Source organism: Anas acuta, chromosome 16 (genome assembly GCF_963932015.1).
Source record: "Anas acuta chromosome 16, bAnaAcu1.1, whole genome shotgun sequence".
Taxonomy (NCBI): domain Eukaryota; kingdom Metazoa; phylum Chordata; class Aves; order Anseriformes; family Anatidae; genus Anas; species Anas acuta.
Genome location: NC_088994.1, coordinates 5,684,291 through 5,702,801, shown reverse-complemented (window position 1 = coordinate 5,702,801; position 18,511 = coordinate 5,684,291). Strand labels below are relative to the sequence as shown.

General features: G+C 42.3%; 3 long non-coding RNA genes across 11 annotated transcripts in view; 1 reads left to right on the top strand and 2 right to left on the bottom strand.

The window, feature by feature from the left end:
* LOC137865501 (uncharacterized) overlaps positions 1-11,154 on the bottom strand; it is an 86,815-nt gene extending 75,661 nt beyond the window's left edge. For both annotated transcript variants that reach the window (XR_011101939.1, XR_011101938.1), the window contains exon 1: positions 10,803-11,154. This is a non-coding gene — a long non-coding RNA (uncharacterized lncRNA). The remainder of the gene's footprint in view (positions 1-10,802) is intronic.
* Positions 11,155-11,164: 10 nt separating this feature from the next.
* Positions 11,165-11,978, top strand: LOC137865502 (uncharacterized). The gene is made up of 2 exons (XR_011101940.1): positions 11,165-11,343; positions 11,422-11,978. It is a non-coding gene; the product is annotated as an uncharacterized lncRNA (long non-coding RNA).
* A 139-nt stretch (positions 11,979-12,117) lies between these two features.
* LOC137865500 (uncharacterized) overlaps positions 12,118-18,511 on the bottom strand; it is a 194,111-nt gene continuing 187,717 nt past the window's right edge. For all 8 annotated transcript variants that reach the window (XR_011101937.1, XR_011101930.1, XR_011101935.1 and 5 more), the window contains one exon: positions 12,118-12,755. This is a non-coding gene — a long non-coding RNA (uncharacterized lncRNA). The remainder of the gene's footprint in view (positions 12,756-18,511) is intronic.

Here is an 18,511-nt window from a genome sequence, read left to right as displayed (position 1 = left end):
CCTCTTTGAAAAAACTGAATCAATAATATATAGGTTTGGGGGAGAATCACATCCAAGTTTCCCCAAATGTTATGGCTCTAACAGGGCAGCCATCCACCCCAACCCAGCAGAACACCGTCACCACCACTCCAACCACACTGTACCTACAGCAAGGCTGACTTGCATGGGAATTTAGAATAATCAACACCAATAAGGGTTGTAAAAATAGATACAGAAAGAAAAAAAAAAAAAAAAAGGCATCCTTTTTTGTCCTCTGCATTTCGTTTTCCTTTCTAGTCTTGCTACCACATGCTAAAGAAATGCAGAAGCTGACCCTTTTGTGCAGGTTTACTACCAACCCGACTCTCTGTAGTGATGCTCCTTTTATCATTATGCAAAAACTCCGTGTCCCTGGCAATAAGGGACCTCCAGCTGAGCCCTGCTCTCCGTGTAAGATCACAAAGGTGAACAAACAACTGCGTGCTATCAGGGTAAGGGAGCAGCACGTTTCAAAGCAGCGAGCCCTGTAGCAGCATAGGACTACCTGTGCCTGGGGAACGCGAGCCACAGCCGTTGGCTTTTTGTTTTCAACTCCACAAAGCTTTGGGAGTTTGGGGCTTGGATCACAGGGAATTTGGAGAAAAGGTCTGGATCAGTCCTGAGCATACCAGCCTGCCCTGTCAGTCCTGATGTAAACCCCAACATTTGGGGAAAGCGAGGTGGTAAGGACTTTTAGAGCTGAGACCGACGATGGTACAGCCCTGGCAACCTCCACGCAGACTGCAAACCCAGCCCCGTTGTTCCACATATCCCTTTCCCAGCTTCCTGAGATCCCCAGCAAGATGCTGCTCGTGCGCCCCGCTCCATTTCACTTTTCCTTATTCAGGCACGCTCCCGCGTGCCTCCCGCCTGCCGTTTTCCCTTTCTGCAAGCTCCTTCCTGCCTCCAAGTGCCCTTCTCCTATCGCTTTCTCAATCAGAGGAGGCCGGACATCGCTTTGCTGAATGGGAGGAAGGCTCTGTAATTAACGGGATCCTTTGCTGTTTACACAAACACTTAAAATATACAGACAGCTGAAAGGTCAGCCTCAGCAGCACAGCGCAAATTAAACCGAGGCCGAGGTGATTCCTGCAGAAAGCCATTTAACTAATGAGGTGCTGCTCTTTTCGAAAATATTTCAGTTTTTGTTTGAACACTATTGCTATTTATATTATCCCGAATTTAAGAAAAAAAGACCAAGCTAGCCCAGGAGATGAGAAGTCAGGGAAGTATCTGAACATTTACAGTGAATTTGCTTCAGATGTGAACTGTCCTGCTGGTGCCTCCAAACACTTGAAGTGATTTTACTGACAGGATTATTTTCTGAAACAAATTATGCTTATAAAATGAACTTACGATCTTTAATTATAAGTCAACCACTAAAAAATGAATAAAAAATGATACATAGCCAACAACAACAACAAAATCAGGAAAAGGGCACCCAGCACACTTCGTGATCAAATTACCATAAGGCTCATTTCAACATAGCCCAAATATTCATGACAGTTTTTAGAAAATAGTTGTTTCCGAATATTTACAAAAACAGAAAATTAATGGAGATTTATTCTGAATAAAATAATAAATTAGAGTTTAATTATCGTTAACTGGAATCTGGAAAAACCATCTGTTCTTATTTATACACCAGCCCCAGTAAGCCACATTCATGTCATCCATCTTCAGAACAACACCGAGGCGTATACTTAGCTTTAAGCACTTTTTTAAGCACCCCTCACAACTATGGGATATAAGCACATGCTTAAAACTTTTTTCAAGTCAGGTCCTCACCCAGCAACTGCCGCCGCTTCTGACCCAAGGAGCTACACAGTATTATTGTGCCCAACCTGTGCTCTGGTCTACAAAGGTGTTCAGACTTGACCAACCTTAACCAAAGAGAGTATCCTGCTGCAACTGGCTGAGCCAGGCTTAACACAAAAAAAGGGGGTTAAAACCACAAATAAGAAAGAATAACACAGAATGCATTCCTCGGAAATGAGTTCAACATTAATAAAGGAAACAAACTAAACACATCTTGAGTTCCTTGTGTACTGTGTTTCCTATTAATAGTTAAGAAGTCAAGCTTACCAATGGCAAACTTCATAGAAGAGAAAATAAGTTTCTCCAGTTGAATGTTATGTAATATTTTAAAAGTTACTTTGAAACACTTCTAACAGGGAAGGTATCAGAAAACCTATACTTTGCTGTGTTTGAATTTTGCCTACCTACCCACTTCATATGTTATAATTAGAGATGAGGAGGCAGCGTTAACATCTGAGCTAGGTTTGATGGAGGTTATTAATTTGAGCTCAGGACAAAGCACTACGTATGGAGAGAACTATGACTTACACATCTGAAACTGCCAAATGCAAAGTCGTCACTTATGGGATTTCCCTCAAATCAGATGTTCTGACATCCCACTTCAGATAACATTTCAAAGAAATAGCTTTTGCAAAGCTGGGCTGTACATAAAGTGACAGAAAACTTTCTGGTTTTTATTTGCGTCTTCAGTGGACTCACCTGCAAGTCTAAGGACTGCAGGCAGTAACTGTAACGCCATCGCCCCGCTTTCTTCTGCCAAGAAACAGAAAAAGAGCCTTTCAGTTGGAGAGTGCTCCAGGTTTCTTTATCCGATGCAGGTGGGAAATGTAAAAGGAGGATGCTTGCCTCTGACAGTCGCTCATGGGTTTTGCATCTCTGCTGCTGTGCCATGACGGATTTTAAATTTTGATAACCCCTTTTTAGCCCTTTCAGACTAAGGCCATGAAATGCCACAGCTCAAACAAAACCAGGTCCTGTCGGCCCATGTTCATACAAATAGCCCAAACCAAGATGATTTATTTACAACAGTTAATACAATTGGTAGTAACGACTTTATAGGCAACCTCTAAGTGCAGGCAAGATGAAAAATTTACTAAATTGGAGTATAAAAATTCATAAGAAAATGTACAGAATCAATATTTCATGGGCCTTGCTTTACCTTGCCTTACACAAATCTACTCCAGAGCTCACATTAAAATTTAAACCAGCTTCCTGCGACAAGTTCAAATGCTGGGGCTGTTTCATATTAGTTTAACTTCGGAGGGTATTTTTGTTTGTTTGTTTCATAAATCGGAAAAAAGCACTTAGGGAGTGGCACAGTTTGAGTGCTTGTGCACCGCTTTTTCTGTTTTCCTCCCTTCTTTTAAGAATAAACTAATTGCTGACATAAATAAGGAGGACATTGTTTAGAAGGAAAAAAAAAAAGAGAATCCTAGAATATCTTTGTGTTCTCTTTAATACAGCATAACACCTGAAGAACACTCTTAATGGCCACTAGTCTGGGAATGAAGCCTGAAAAGCCAACCTCCTATTGCCCCTGACAGCACAACCCAGGGAGCTGACCCAGCGAGGGAAGCGCTGGAGCTACTCTTCAGAAACCTGGTGCCAACTGCAGACACCTCACACTGCTGGAAAACCTGGGGCTGCTCTTTCATGGCAGGAATTAGGTGCCAAATAACTGGAGGAGGGATGTCTCTGACTTCAGGGAGCACATGGTGAGGAGTGAACTTGTTCATGTTCACTCCATCAGAGGGACCAAGTCCTGGGTTGGCCTCTGCAAAATGAAACACCTTTCACTGCAAAGATGCTCACTCACATGAGGTTCAAAATGCAACAGCATGTTGTGATGGAAGCTGGGAACTGGATGGTTTATTCCTTTTTTTTTTTTTTCCATAGGCACGTGCAAAGTCCATCCTTCACATCATCCTTCCTGACCCTGTTTGCACGATCTTGTTGAAGTTTTATGCACCTCTTATCTTGACATAAACCAGTTTGTCCAGAACAAGGAAGATTTCTTTCTCTTTGAAGATAACAGAAAGGAATGATTAAAAATCACCTCCTTGATGTTTGCATATGGTTCACAAATAATAGAAGGAAAGGATAGAGCCCAAATATAGAGATGGAGAAAAAAAAATCAACTGCAAGTATTTTATTTGTGCCTGCATGCTCATATACATTCAGTTGTGGTTCACTACAAATGAAAAAAAAATCAGATGTTTTTGGAGGACACCAAGTACACCTGGAAAAGGGTTCTCTCTAGCACTTTACTCTTAAATTCCACGAGACTGTCTTCATCAGTTTGAACAAATGTGGTGTGCCAGATTTCCAGTTTAGCTGTGCAATTGTGTGTGAAAATAGCGTTAATTATATAAGTGACTAATAGGAAGAAACGGAAGCACTTGCACAATTTAGGAGCAAAAATGAGTTTAAAAACTTATTCAAATGTATGACTCTTAATGGTCATATCCAGACTTTTACTTCTTGACAGTATCCTATCACACAAAAAGGCTGTATTCAGCTAGCTCTTATGTTACTTAAACATTATCTAATTATTAAAAACAATTATTTTCCTGGCACAAACAAGTATGATAGAAAAAATGTTATGTTCACTTTCGTAAGTTAACAGAAGACTTCAGCGTGTTAGCAAAAACTGGTGATCATTTATTACTTATTATACTGTAATTCATTAAGGTTGTAAGAAATATTTAGATACTTAATTGGCATTTAACAAGATAGCTATAGAGAGTAAATGAGACATTAAATCCTCTTCTAAAATGCCCATTAGGTTTGCTTTGGAAATTAATTGATCTAATTCGCTTGCTGTAAACCACTCCGGTCTGCACCAGTTTGGAACTTGAAGATATTTAATGACAGACAAAATCAAGGCTGGTGGACGTCCTCACACAGCGTTAGATCAAAGGCTAATACGACGGTCACCTATATTTATGGCCCTAATGAACAGGCCGATAGGAAACATTCATCTTAAATGCTGCTGCTCATCCCTTGGATGTTGGTCAGGAACCTGGAAAGGCTGCAGAGCGCCGGGCTCAGCGGCAGAGCTGCGTCCACCCTCCTGCCCCACAGTTCTGCTGAAGCCTGATCTCAGCCTGCAACCCAACTGAAACTTGTAAACTGAGTGCATTTCTACTTTTAGAAGCCCCCACCTGGCTTTCAGATGGCCTCAATTTTTTTCTAAATGCAGTTTTTCATAAAGGCTTATTATTTTTGGAGTCCATTTCCTCCTCTTCGTTCTCTTAGATACAACTGGTGTCTCTTAAATGAGAATGAATATAAAGCAGGGGAGAAAATGTGGCAGCCTTTGCAACTTGCTGCTAACTTCTGCTTCTCACCAGCCTAAAGCAGCGTGATAAATTCCCAAGGGAGCCCTAACTCTTCCCCTGAAGCCTCCATTAGCATTTCATACCTGCACATGGAGACACTCGTATCAATCACAACAGTACATGGGAACCATGTTCCTTAATTGTTAATAAAGTGCCTTGAGGTCCATCAGCTTCTAATAGGCTTTTTTTTTTTAATTAATTTTCAGTGACTATTTCTAGGAAATTTATTGCTCATTTTTAGAAATAATAAAAAAAACTCTGTGTTTATCCACTATTAAGTATCTATTTTGATCCCTTGTAAAATTTTGAACATACTGATTAATTCCAAAGAAACAAGGAAAAGCACTGGGGCCTGTAATGCCCTTATAATCACTACCAGCAACATAAAGGTTGCACACAGTTTGCATCTGCGTGCAAAGGGCTATTCTTACAGGGACCTATGAATATCATCAGATGAAACTCAAAATCTTTGCCTCAGCCTACAACTTTATCTGTTCTAAAAACACATTTAAAGGAGAGAAATTAGCTATTTATGGCCAGAATGTAATTTTTTAATATTTTTTTTTTTTGGCACATCTCCAGAAATATTTCCATGCCTTGGGAATAAAAGGTAAATTCTCCAAGGCAGTCAATCACCTTCCAATGGTGCTGTTACTGCGTACTTTGTGTCCGCACCACACAGCTCTGCTAAGAACACAGCTTCAATATAACCACACCACAGACAACAGCAAAATTCACAAAAATTCATGAAGTTGATAGGATGGCTCTTTGGTCTCTCACTGCGATAGAGAGGGCAGGAACAGGAGGCCAGGAAGGACTCAATTTTGCTGGCTTTGCTAGAGGAAGTTTGCCAATACACGTGCCAGTAGACCAACGCTGACAAAACCTTTGAGAGCTGACAAGGCCATAGGTACATATTTCTGTCAAGGACTGTTTACAGTTTATGAAGGTCAGCTCTTCCTCTGGTGTAAATAAACCTCGCTCCAGTGACCGCAGCACAGACCCACCAGTATAAGCCAGTGGAGGAACTGGCTCCTTCCATCCCAAGAGCCACGTTACTGCCACCAGGGCAGCAGCAACAAGTACAGATCCAAACACAGCCAACTGCTCCCCCTTGGCTTTCAGGGTGATTGCCTTTCATATTTATGTTTTCTCCTCCAGGGAAACATCAAGGGCCTGCTGCTGAATTTTTCAGGTGGTACATTAGCATCTGATGGCACCACCGCAGCACCGAGCACCTGCTATGAAGAACTTCTCCAGGTCTGGCAAGGAGAACTGAGGCCCTGGCAAGAAGATACTTGGGACCTCCCGAGATACTGCTGAGAAGTGGCACCACCTTTATCTTCTGTGCCATGCTCCGCAGAGGTTACTGACATAGCAAATACCTTGTAAAAACCATACCCCCACGAAGAAAAAATACTGAAAGCCAACAGAACTAATTGCATCCTCTTCCCCAGTTTTAAAATGACAATTTGTGACAGAAGACTTGCATTTTGCTGAGCCTGGCAGCTTTTTCCCTCTGCCAAGTCATGTGTGTGCCCCTCTTTCCGAGTGGCATGCCCTTTGCCTCCCATGGTGTTTGAGGGTTAATCTTGCCATCTCCAGATCTTTCTAAGATGCCAGCCAGGCTCATCAGCAGTTTGACTCGGATGTCTTTGGGGGAATCTGGGTTACTCTTTCTGGGAGCGCTGTCCATTTGACAGACAGGAGGCTGTGCTGCTGCAGCCCCATCAGAATCCCCGGCTATGTCTGCTCTTGAAATCTCCAAATTAAACATTTAGAGCTGCAATTAAATCCAGAAGAAAAGAAAAAAAAAGCTGCAAACATGTTTACAGAACTTCATAGCTAATTTATAAACTTCTTCTTTTTTATTCAAGCTCCCGTTTTGTTTAACTACTTTAATTTGTAGAAGGAACACATCTCTGTGCAGGGCGATGGATCAGAATTTGCCCAGGGACAGGTAGTGAAAAATGCAAAAGGCTGAGCTGACATCACCGGGGTAATTTCTGTCATGTATCTAGTTTTAAACAGCTGCTCAGAAAATTAGGAACATTTATTTTTTAAAAGTTTGTCACTGTGTGTGTCTGTCACAAGTGTGCTCTTCCACAAGTATATATCATTTCTTGCAAGAAGAAATTCAGACTGAAAAGCAAGAGATGGGTATGTACGTACATTTCCTATTCATGCAGATAAACTAGTACAAACATTTCACTCTCTGCATCCACGTTTAATTTTTTTTTCCTTTTTTTTTTTTTCTTTTTGTGCTGGAATACAAGAAATACTTTTCAATACAGGTGGCCAAATAAATCCTCACTAGACACCTTTGCAAGCAGATAGGTTCTCAGATGCTAAGAATAAACATCCACATCCACAATAGTTTTACAGCAAATGTTCTACCTCTGCTGGAGTCAGTGAAGTTCAGGGCTGAATAAAATCCAGTGCGAGTTTTGCTGAAAATAAGTGGCTTCAGTTCACTGTGGTTCATGGGAAGTCTGTTTTATTTTATGTGAGCTTGCAACCCTTGAATTTCAAGCCTGAAAAAACCTTAGGCAAAAACTAGCAATCAAATCATGTAGAGCCCGCGCACAGCCTGTGGTTTGCAACATAGGTTGACATAAAATTTTAGTGTGGGTTTTCCACCAAAAACTAAACTGAGGTTTGAGTTCATACAAAAAAAAAAAGAAAAGCACAAGAATTATCTGTGCTTCGCATGCCTTGGGGTTTCAGAACATAAGCCTCCACGTTTGCTGGCACGCATGCACACACACTTTCAAAACAACGTTATTTACAATGCAAACTGCGATTCCAAGAAACATCAGCAGAGTTATCGGGGAATCTGGGATGCACAGCTGTACCACCACCAACTGTAACATCAGGAACAGATTTTCAGCAGGACTAGGATGACAGTGAACACAAACCACTAAAACCAACCTAGGAACATCCCTACAATGGGTTTTGCTGCTGAGCGTTTCAGCCAGGACCAATGGGCCCAGCTCCTCACACGAGCTGCAGCCCATGGCTGGCACCAGCCAAGAACCCTGCAGAGCAAGGAAAGCTTCACCATCCCCTGGCAGGCAGAGCCAGAGAGATGCTGAACTTTTCCCCTTATCCATGCCTGCCTGGACTTCAGAAAGCCGCCCCTGGTGCCCGGCCATTTCACAGCTCGCTGCCTGCTCCCCCCAGAGCCCCACTGTTCAAATTTCTTTTTCAGGACCCTGCGGATTCAGAGCCTCTCCTGGCAACCCCACAAGCTCAGGCTGACGAGAAAACTTTAAGTATTTTCCCAGCAGCTCTTATCAGGAAACAATGTGTCAAACAAGACGAAACTAGCTCTCCGCTCTTGGAAGATTTACTACAATTCCCCGCGCGCTCACAGAAGCCATGTTAACACTAACCAGCTACACAGCCACGGAGTGTAAAGACGGGCTTCTCTCCCAAGTAAAAAACCCTCTAAACGCTGCCTGCGGGAAGCCCAAGTGGGTTTCTCCATCCTACCGCTCATCCTCTGATAAACACCTCCACAGGGCTCTATGCACCGCGCTCCTGCAGACGCGGAGCTGCTGCCCCAGGAGCAGGCCCGCAGCCGGGGCCTACCCAGGAGCAGCCACCCCATAGCGCTGCCGCCGCCCTCCCCAGGGCCCAGCACCCATCCAAAAGAGCCAAGACCGGGCACCAGAGTGCTTCCAGCTCCACCTGTGACTGCCACGTCTGAGGGGAGGACGATGGACAAGTTTCCAGGGGGCCTGAAGGGAGGCAAATGGAAAAGTGATGTAGGCACTCGCCCGGCACCGCCTCTGTTACACTATTTATGACCCTGTGTGAAGCACGGACGCGAGTGATTGTTGTCTCCTTTAAAAATAAATGCCCGCTGCTAAATAAATAAAATAATTGCAAATTTTCCTCTGTTCTATAAGATGTCTCCAGCTTCTTTTTTTTTTTTTTTTCTTTTTTTAAATCACATTTTTAGCTGTAAAGCACAAGGGAAAATGAAGATTAGGGGTTAACTGAAGGCTGATACAGAAACAAAGCAGAAACTCCTAATCTTGTGTATATCTTGGTTTCAAATCCTTCTGAGATTTGTTTGAGCACTGGGGTCTTTCTGAATCCAAAATCCCTTGTTTACACCAGCCAGAACAACACTAAATCATGGTCACCCTCATTATGCCATTCAATAGGGCCTAGAACACAGAACCGGGACAGTTTAGGATCCCGAGTCTCCAGAGCAAATTAACTAATGCTATAAATTAAGAAATCCACTCATGCCAGCAGCTACATCTTCCAAAGCAAGCAGCAAACACAGCCCCTAAATACTTCGTTAAATGCTTGTCTGTACTAGACCGGGGTTGAAGGAATTATGGGTTGATAACACTGGAATTTATTAGGGACTGGATGGTTTCTGGCCTTGTTAGGAAGCCAGAAACATGGAAGCAGAACAGGCTGGGGGCATCGGCCATGGGTGGAAAAGCAGCAACGTGGAACCCACCAAACTGAAACACTCCCATACAGTTCCCCACAGTAAAAAAACATCAAGCTGTCACGCATGGCACCATCACAGTCCTTAGAGCATGCAGGCAGGGTAAAATAACATCGGTGTCTATGAGAAGATGTCCCAGATTTTTGAGCCTAAGGAAGTGGGGACAGAATTGGACCCAAGGTGCTGCCTGCAAATTCCTGCTCTCCCCCCCCATAACACTGGCACCTGCCCCCATGGCGTCAGCCTTCTTCCCAGCACATCTGATGGGTTCCTCCACAGTTCGCAAAACAACACCTGCTGAAACTTCAGCTATTAGTGCAGGTAATGAAGCCACTGCATGGAGAGCATTCACATTCTCCACCTTATCAGAGCAAATTACTTTGCTGTTCAGGATAGGTGTTACCAAGCATCTGCGTGGATGTCAAATACTTGAGTTAGGAAGTACACCTGTAACTGGACTGGGCTTAATTGAATCTTTGTGCTAGCTAGACATTTCCAAGGCTTCCGTTGTGTCATATAAACATATCTGAGTGGACCTCTATTAGTGTAAGTTTTCTTTAGGAAAAACTCTCTGTTGTCATTACTTGGGCTATTCTGCTAAATATAACAGCCACTGGTAATGCAAGACTAGCCTCCTGCAGCTAGTGGAACCTGTAAAGTACCTGGAGAAGGCGTAACAAGACAATAAGATGCATAGTGAACATCCCTTTTTGCCCTGCTTATATATGCCTCACTTCTGCTTCAGGCAGTACTGCCCAAAGCACAGTGCAGCACAGCCTGACCCAGTCAGGTCAAGAAGCCAATTCAGTTACTGGAAATGTCGCAGCACTCCACAAGAGCTAATTTTATTGACAAAGAGCTAAATTAGTGCAGGTGTGCTGTGCTGCAGAGGCTTCCAGCACTGTATTAAAGCCAGTCTGGGTATAACTGCCAATGGCCCCTGGTTTAGCTTGCTTGGATCCTGCTGGAAGCAAAACTGAGTATCAAGACCAAATCAACACCAGCAGCTGCCAGCTGCTGGGGTCCCATGCTTTCTCCTAAATTCCCAGTACAGAACTTCATGTTTTTTTCCTCCTCACTGCCCTTCTTCAGGGGATGCTACTTCATACAGCAACAAACCGCAGCCCCATGACTGCCTGCAGAGAACTTCTTACCTTGGAGCAGTCTCTAGATGCCAGAGTCTTCAAATGTCTTGAGCCGCTGCTCTGTTATTGCTAGATGCTTCCCAGAGCACTGATGGCAAAGGTACCCAACTGTCACAACTTCTCAAAATTTTTTTTTAAACTAGATGTCTCATAATCAATAGGCAAGGACCCGGCACCCTTCCCTAAGCTATGGGACAGACAGCATCTGGCTCCCACTCTGCACCAGGCTGGGAGGAGATGCTAAGCCCAGCCCCCGCGCAGCAGGTGAATGCACTAAGCAATCTGTTACCAGCTCTATCCTTGCTTGGCCCAACCTGTTTCACACACACAGGTGTAGACCTCACAGATTGGGACTGACAAATGAGCAGAAATAATCTATTGTTTCATTCCTAAGTGGCATCAACTTTTTGACTTCACCAGATTTTAAGATAATAAAAAATCATTACGACCCTCTAGGCAGGTTCCTTGCCGGAGCACTGCTTGGTTGTACTTCCAAAACACAAAGAGCTGTTGCAGTAGGTGTCTCAGAGGGGCTCTATTCAATTTCCAGGTTAGCTACAGACTTTTTACATGATCATGTGTGAATCCTATTCCATCTCTTTGCCTCAGTTCCTTATTCTTTCCACAGGAGATCCTGTGAGGGTAAATTCTCTGCTGCCTGCAAAGCCTGGATGGGGTGCGATTGGGGTACTTCAAGAAGGTCACTCAAATCATGATCATACGCTGCCTCAAAAAAAAAAAAAAAGTAAGACGATGGTGATGCAAGTAAAGCCTCAACAAGGCAGCACCGTGTGAGCCCTGTGTATAATAAAACAACATAACTCTCAGAATGTCTACCCATCTCTGCAGATGACAGATTTTCGGATTTAGAAGAGTCATATATCAAAAATAAGATCCCTCCTCTAAAGTCCAACCTTGCAGGGCTGAGAAAATACAGCTCTGCTGGGGATTTTACAAGGGCCAAGAAGTTAGAAAATTACTTCATTTTGTGATGGCTTTGTTTGGGACACCTAATCTCTGAAAATTGCATAAAACTGCATTAAACACGCTTTGCACACTGTACTGAATATCCATCAAATGATAACAGCTGTCATCATACTGCCCTGGTCTGAATTTGAACCTCAAAACTCTCGGTGAAATAGTGTTTTATCAGAGATATATCTACAGAATACTCCAGACAGAGAAGCTATCAATGTGTAATCATGGTCTGTAAAACAGCTGATGACTTCAGTATGCTTTTGCTACTCTTTAAATAATCCCCAATTCCTCTCAGGAGTATTAAAATCTGTCCTTTGGAAAATAAAGCAAGATACAGTATTAATAAAAAGTTTGAGTGCTGTGCTCAGTTCAGTTGCATTTCTATTGACCGTCACGCACTCAAAAAACATTAGAGAAGGTTGGTCCTCCAGAGACTCTGCCGCGATGGCAAAAGAAAGCCTGGGCAATTATGTAAAGGCACCGCGCTCCTGTTTTATTTAGCAGAGAGGGTTTTTTTTTCTTCTTCTTACAGCCCTTTTGTGCTCCCAGATGTTTTAATTACTGAGGAAAGGGAGCGGATGATTCTGGCCATATGTCTCCATTCCGCATAAATAAATATTGTCGCCAGCCCAGTTAAGTTTCGCAGAGCTGTCGATGATCCCGCTGACACTAAAGCTGTCGGGCCCGATAAGCATCTTCAATCCTTCAGTGAGCATGCTAATTCCAGAAACACTGAGACTGATATCCCATGAAAATATTCAATCTAGAAACAATTAGGCTCACATTGCTCTAAAATGGTACCTCTAGGAATTTGGGCGCTCGCTTGATTGGAGCCACGAGTCCAAGCTTTAAGCGGAGCCACCGCCGGGAATGAGCGAGGAGGATAGAGCAGGTGAAACGGCCTCCTCGGAGCTGCAATCTCCGTGCCACGTGTTGAAGCTGCTCTGGGCCACGTTTTCCATTCTCTTGCCCATCCGCACAATCCTGGGGGACAGCAATGTAAGAAAGGGATTTCACTCTGTGTTGCAATTTTTTTGATTAATGCATGCAACATCAACTGTTTTATTGCAGTGCATTTGGAAATAAACAATGGTCAGGCTTTGTTTGTGCTAGACAGCAGGAAAACACAGTTGCAAACCTTCCCTTAGCAGCTTTCAGCCTAAACAAACAGTCTAATATATCCTTTAGAAAAGGATGTGTAACCACAGTGACTGTGGGGGGCTGAAAACAAGTTGTGAAAGCTGTTAAGCAGAAGGGAGCAATTTAAGAGTGAAGAAATTAGCTAAATTAACTGACAGTGAAGAGGGAGGGAGGCAGGACGGGACAGCCAGTGTCAGTGCAAAACTGTGGCTTTTCTGCTACATCCACCCAGCACCAAAACTCCCCAGCAAACCTGAAGCTGCAACCTGGGAGCCAGGAGCGGAGGGGCCTCGAGAAGCTACTTCAAAAAGCTGAGGCTACAGGACAACAAATTAAGGTATCAGCAATGTGAGACTCCACATACAATCCTAATTTCCACAGTCGAGCAAATAGGTCAAAATCTCAGCTCCCCAGCAGGCCTCCAGCGCCTTGCAGTTGCCTATTTTATAAACTGCCCAGTTGCAGGCAATGCTTTTTGCTTATTGCCTCCTGATTTCACTCGGTGTTTGCTGATTCAAAGGGGCCTCCTGATTCTCCTTGACAGTACAGAACCAAAAGCTGTATCTGATGCCACTTGCAAATAACACCAGAGGACTAAAACATGAATGTAGAAATTAAGAAAAAAACGAACAAAGAGAAGGGAAAATGATGCAGCTCATCCTCTCAACAATCCTGTATTTGTTCTCTAGGTCATGACATTAAAGAAGAACTGGCTTTAGACAGTACATGTACTTACATATGGTACACACTTCAGGAGCTGCACTGTCCAAAAAACAGACTTTATGGACAGAAGATAGGAAACATTCATTTGTTCTTTTATGTGAACCTTTTTCCACCAACTCTTAATTTCATTGCCAAGTCCTTCCAAGATGACACAGCAGTAAAGCAAGCTGAGATACTAGCACAAACCAGACCGTGCACAATTTGATGGAGCAAGCCAGGCTATCCAGCATCGCCTCTCGTTAGCAGAATACAGGAGGTTGTTCTCATAGCCAATTACATGTCAATATAAATATCTGAGGATAAACCCAGACACAAGAGGTCCTTGTTGAAGATGTAAAGTCTGAAAGCGCTTAAAATATTTAAATCCTTGGTGAAGTTTGCTTGCAAAGCAACATTCTCATAGCTCCCACAAACTGAACCACAGCTGAGAGACACAGACAAAATCTGAGTGCTACCCTTAGACAGGAGGGGAAGCATTCTCTGCAGCTTAAAGCCTATTCCCACCTATGATTAAAACCATAAAATAACAAAGAAATTCACAGTTAGGGGCAGCAGTTAATCAAATCTGTTTGAAAAGCGATGGTCTTAGGAACAATTGGATAAAATGTGAAATCTGGATACAACGGAACTTTTAGCTTCTTGCAGTGTCACTACCAGTGTGTGCACATAAAAATAAAATGAGAAAGGAAAAATGGTTTTATGCATAATGCCCAATGGTGAATGTCAAATGACTGAGAGCGAACTTAGGAGCAGCATCAGAAATAAATGAATAAAATCCTACCTTTGCCATTAAATGGTAAATACAAAGAAAACATTAAAGTCACTTGTGATCTTGTCTCTAGACTACGCAGCACTACTCTAAAAATACGAAAGTGTTCAGATAACTGCTAAATGAATCAAATAGAATATTTTGCTTACGTTTAAAACAACAACATTTAAATTTTATTTTTCAGTTGATGATATTGTGAATGGGAGCAAAATGAGCAGCACTGAAACACTGCAAAGGAAGCTGCTCCTGAGACATTTCTAACACAACCAGAATAGAAAACTCCAGCTGAGATTTCCAGTTCATTTTTGCCAAAAGAATACACTGAGATAAGCATTTAATTTTATTTTTTTTTAAAGGCTTATCCAAAAAATAGCATATGGAGAGAGAATTATTTTCTGCTGAGCTAAAGCGCAGGATGAAAAGTCTGGAGATCTGAATTTTTTATCTTAGTGACAGTAACATTGTATCAAAAGTAAATCTACTGACATTAATAGCTACAGAAGATTTAAGATTAGCTTAAGCAAGGTCAGAATCAGCATGTAGATTCTGGGCCCAGCATTACTACAGACTCCCATTGTGATCTTGGGCAAAATCCATGTAGTGATGGAGCGATTCCATGGAGTGATTTTAGGAGCCTTGAATTTTAGATGACTACATTAAGCAATCTCAAAGCAAACAACCACAAAAATGTACTTTAAGTGCTCTGAAAATCCCGAGCTTAGCTTTTCTATGATTTAGCTCTCCCACCTTTTAAAAAATTATCATCGTTACAAAGATGGCCGTTTACATAACAGTGGCATTCTTTAATTCTTTACTAAAAGCAAATTGCTTCAGGATTCTCGGGAGGCACTGGAGAAGCTTAAAATTATATTTAATTTATCGGTACTTCTTCAGATGTATCAATTATCATTCACGTGGGCCAGAAAGATAGAAGAGGAACACTTCTCTCCAAGAAAAAGCAAGCACAACATAAGAAAAGTAAGTCACGTTCTTTTCCTATCTTGTTGCGTGTTTAGCAAGTCATGGCAAACTCCCCACACCTCAACTACGACACTTAGAATGCAGTTTTACTCATTTGTAAAGCAAATATATAAACGTATATACGTATATGGTACATTTCTTGCTCTAAATTGTTGATACAGCTTTGTCACACTCAGATTATGTGAGCCACTATATTATTTTATACCTGCACAAGACATATAAATTTATATTTTAAAGCAGGTCATTACTATGACTAATTTCTAAAACTCTTGTTTTTTTGTTTTGTTTTTTTTTCAAATTGTGATTTAAACAAAGTCCAAACTAGCAAAAAACTTGCTAGCACTCGACATCTCTTGAAGTTGTGAATGCTGAATTCCCAGCCTCAAAAAACAACATCCTTGCAATTCAGATGTCACAACTCACAAGAAAGTATTCCTAGAAGGCTCCTGGCAAGACTGAGTCAAAAGATATTGAGAACGGCAGTTGGGAGCCAGTGAAAGGAACTCTGGTTGTGAGAACAGGCGTACTACAGGTGAAGCATATCGGTGCTTCCAAAACCCAGGCTTAGTGGACCCATGCTGAGTCCATGGGACCAAGAAAGGTAAGGGCCAGACACAGTTTTCCCATCTGAAGCTCAACTCCAAAAGGCTGGAATTTCTCTAGCTTTGCACAAAAGTGCAATGAGCCATGGGACTGATATAAATACATTTCAAATACCTTCAGTCATTAACACTTGTGTGTGTGTGTCCTGGAGCGTGTGAGGATGTTGTCATCATAAGAAACAGCACTTACCCCGTCCTACTATAATGCCTCCTGATGCTCTACCTGCAACGTGTACTTCACCTTCACATACTGCCTAGGCTCAGAATTTGTGTATCTTCCAGTCTAGACGGATATGAAACTGTCTCAAAGCTGCCATCAAAAATTATGTCAGTAACTTCCATCCTATGGGATGCAGGAGTGAATGATTGCTCCCACAGAGGGGTTTCTAATCCAACAACAATGGCAGTCAAAGATCATAACCGACGTAGCTACTGTCTTATCACCAGACCATTATCTCTGGGCCCAGCTTAATATCTCAAGAGATGTTGCATGCAACCTAACCCCAGAATACTTTAAAAAGTATCAGAGGGGTGACACCGGGGTGGGGAGTGAAGATTTTTCAAATGAATTATGGAAACAGTACAAGCAAAACCCGTTAATAGTACGATAAGAAAGATACGATGGACTCTGAGGGCAATATTCTTTCTTTCTCAGCAGTGTATCTTTTTTTTTTTTTTTTTTTGAAACTTCTTTCCTTCAGCAAGATTTTATACCATAAATTGAACTGCATCTCACGGGAGTATCAAGCATAAAACAAACAAAGTAACTGTGCTTTTGATGAGCAAACGACTTCAAAGAGCACTAGCATGTTTATCTTGAACACAGGGTTCCCACCAGAGCACAGATGAACGAAGTTCAGTTTCCAACAGGACATCTCTCTGCCAGAGCTCAGCCACAAGCATTTAAGAGTGGGGGGGGAAGTTTATCATCAACCTAATTTTAGAGTCATCGTTTTTTCTGTGTTGCAAGTATGTTTCAGGATGCCACTGGGAGCAGAGTGGATATGGTTCTCTCTTAACCAAACAATAGCTGCCTCCAGGAGGAAGTCTCACAGGAAACAGCACCAAGAGTTTGCAGTGTCTGTGCCCTAACACCTGCCAGTCCTCATGGGCCCCCGCTTTGCCTAGAGCTAGGCAAAGTGCCTCAGGTGTGGGTATACACCCAAAATGAAACTTCAGGCATTAGCTTCAAAACCAAAGCTCACTAGTATGTTTGACTAAATGATGTTCTGTATTTCCATAAGCTTAAAATCTTGATTTCAACAACGGTAACTGAAATCTCAATAGAACACAGCAAAATGTTACTCGAATGTTTCCAGAAAAAGGAAATGTGAATTGTGAATTCAGAAAACACTGTCTGTCTAAGCAAAATACTGTCCTAGCCCTGTTCTATAACCTGTCTTTTCTGAGGTACCAAAAACTTTCTGGAAGTTCATACAGAAGAAAGTCATGAAATTATCTTCATATCTGTGAGTCTGCAGTCGAATCGCCCTACTCATATTGTCAGCTATTTCTTTGCACAAAGAGGTAGAAGAAAGAGTAGAGATAGTTCTCATCCTATGGTTCTAGAACAAGGATGTAGACGTGCAATGCTACTCTACTAGTACAATGCAGGGAAAGGTAGTAAGAGGCTAGTGTATGACATCAAGGACAGGATCTGCTCACAGGGCCACAAAACAATTCTCTGAAGAGGTAGACGTAGTTATCTTACAACTCTTGTAGGAAAGAATTCATGAGGAAGCTAAGGTTTTGTAAGAAGCTGAGGAGCTGTTTTAATTATTCTCCAAGTCGCTGACTCCACCTTCATCAGAATATATTAAATAAAATGTATGGATGCTGGAGACTGGAATGCTGCAGTTCATAACTACAATTAACCACTATTAATTAATAGCTGAAAGATAAATGAGCCATGGGATCCATTTATTCCTGGGTTGGGAGTATTTAAATTCACAGTAGGATGCCAGCCCATTTTTCACAGCAGTGAATTAAAGGAAGTGTGAATCAAAGCTCAGTGCTGTAAGTTACTGGAGACATTTTCAGATCTGTTTGTTTCTTATCATTTAAATGGTAAAAGAAGAGAAAATGACAGATGCACTGAAATTTCACTGGCAGAACAAAGAGAAAATGGTTGTATTTCCCATTCAGAGAGATGGGGTCTGGATCTCACACCTTCCCTTCTTCTTACCCAGTACCATCTCTTTAGTGTGGACAAGGAAGATGATTTCCTGAAACTGTGCAATGCAGGTGTTACTCTGTTCTCAGTATACCTGGAGCCCAGAGTGCCCAAGTACTCCTGGCCGATAAGACAGTTTGCTCAGCATGCAAGCAATGTGTTCAAGAAAACACTCATGACCTTGCTCACTTCTCCTCTGTATGAAGGACGTATCCTGCCTGAGATGGATTCTTAAAATTCAGCCAAGACTGGCTGTGCCCTCTATTGTCTATTTGTTCTTGGAAAATCCCATCCAAGTCTTGCAGTAAAACAATACAGGTACTTTCCATTACCTCTCCAGGAGAGTTAGAAT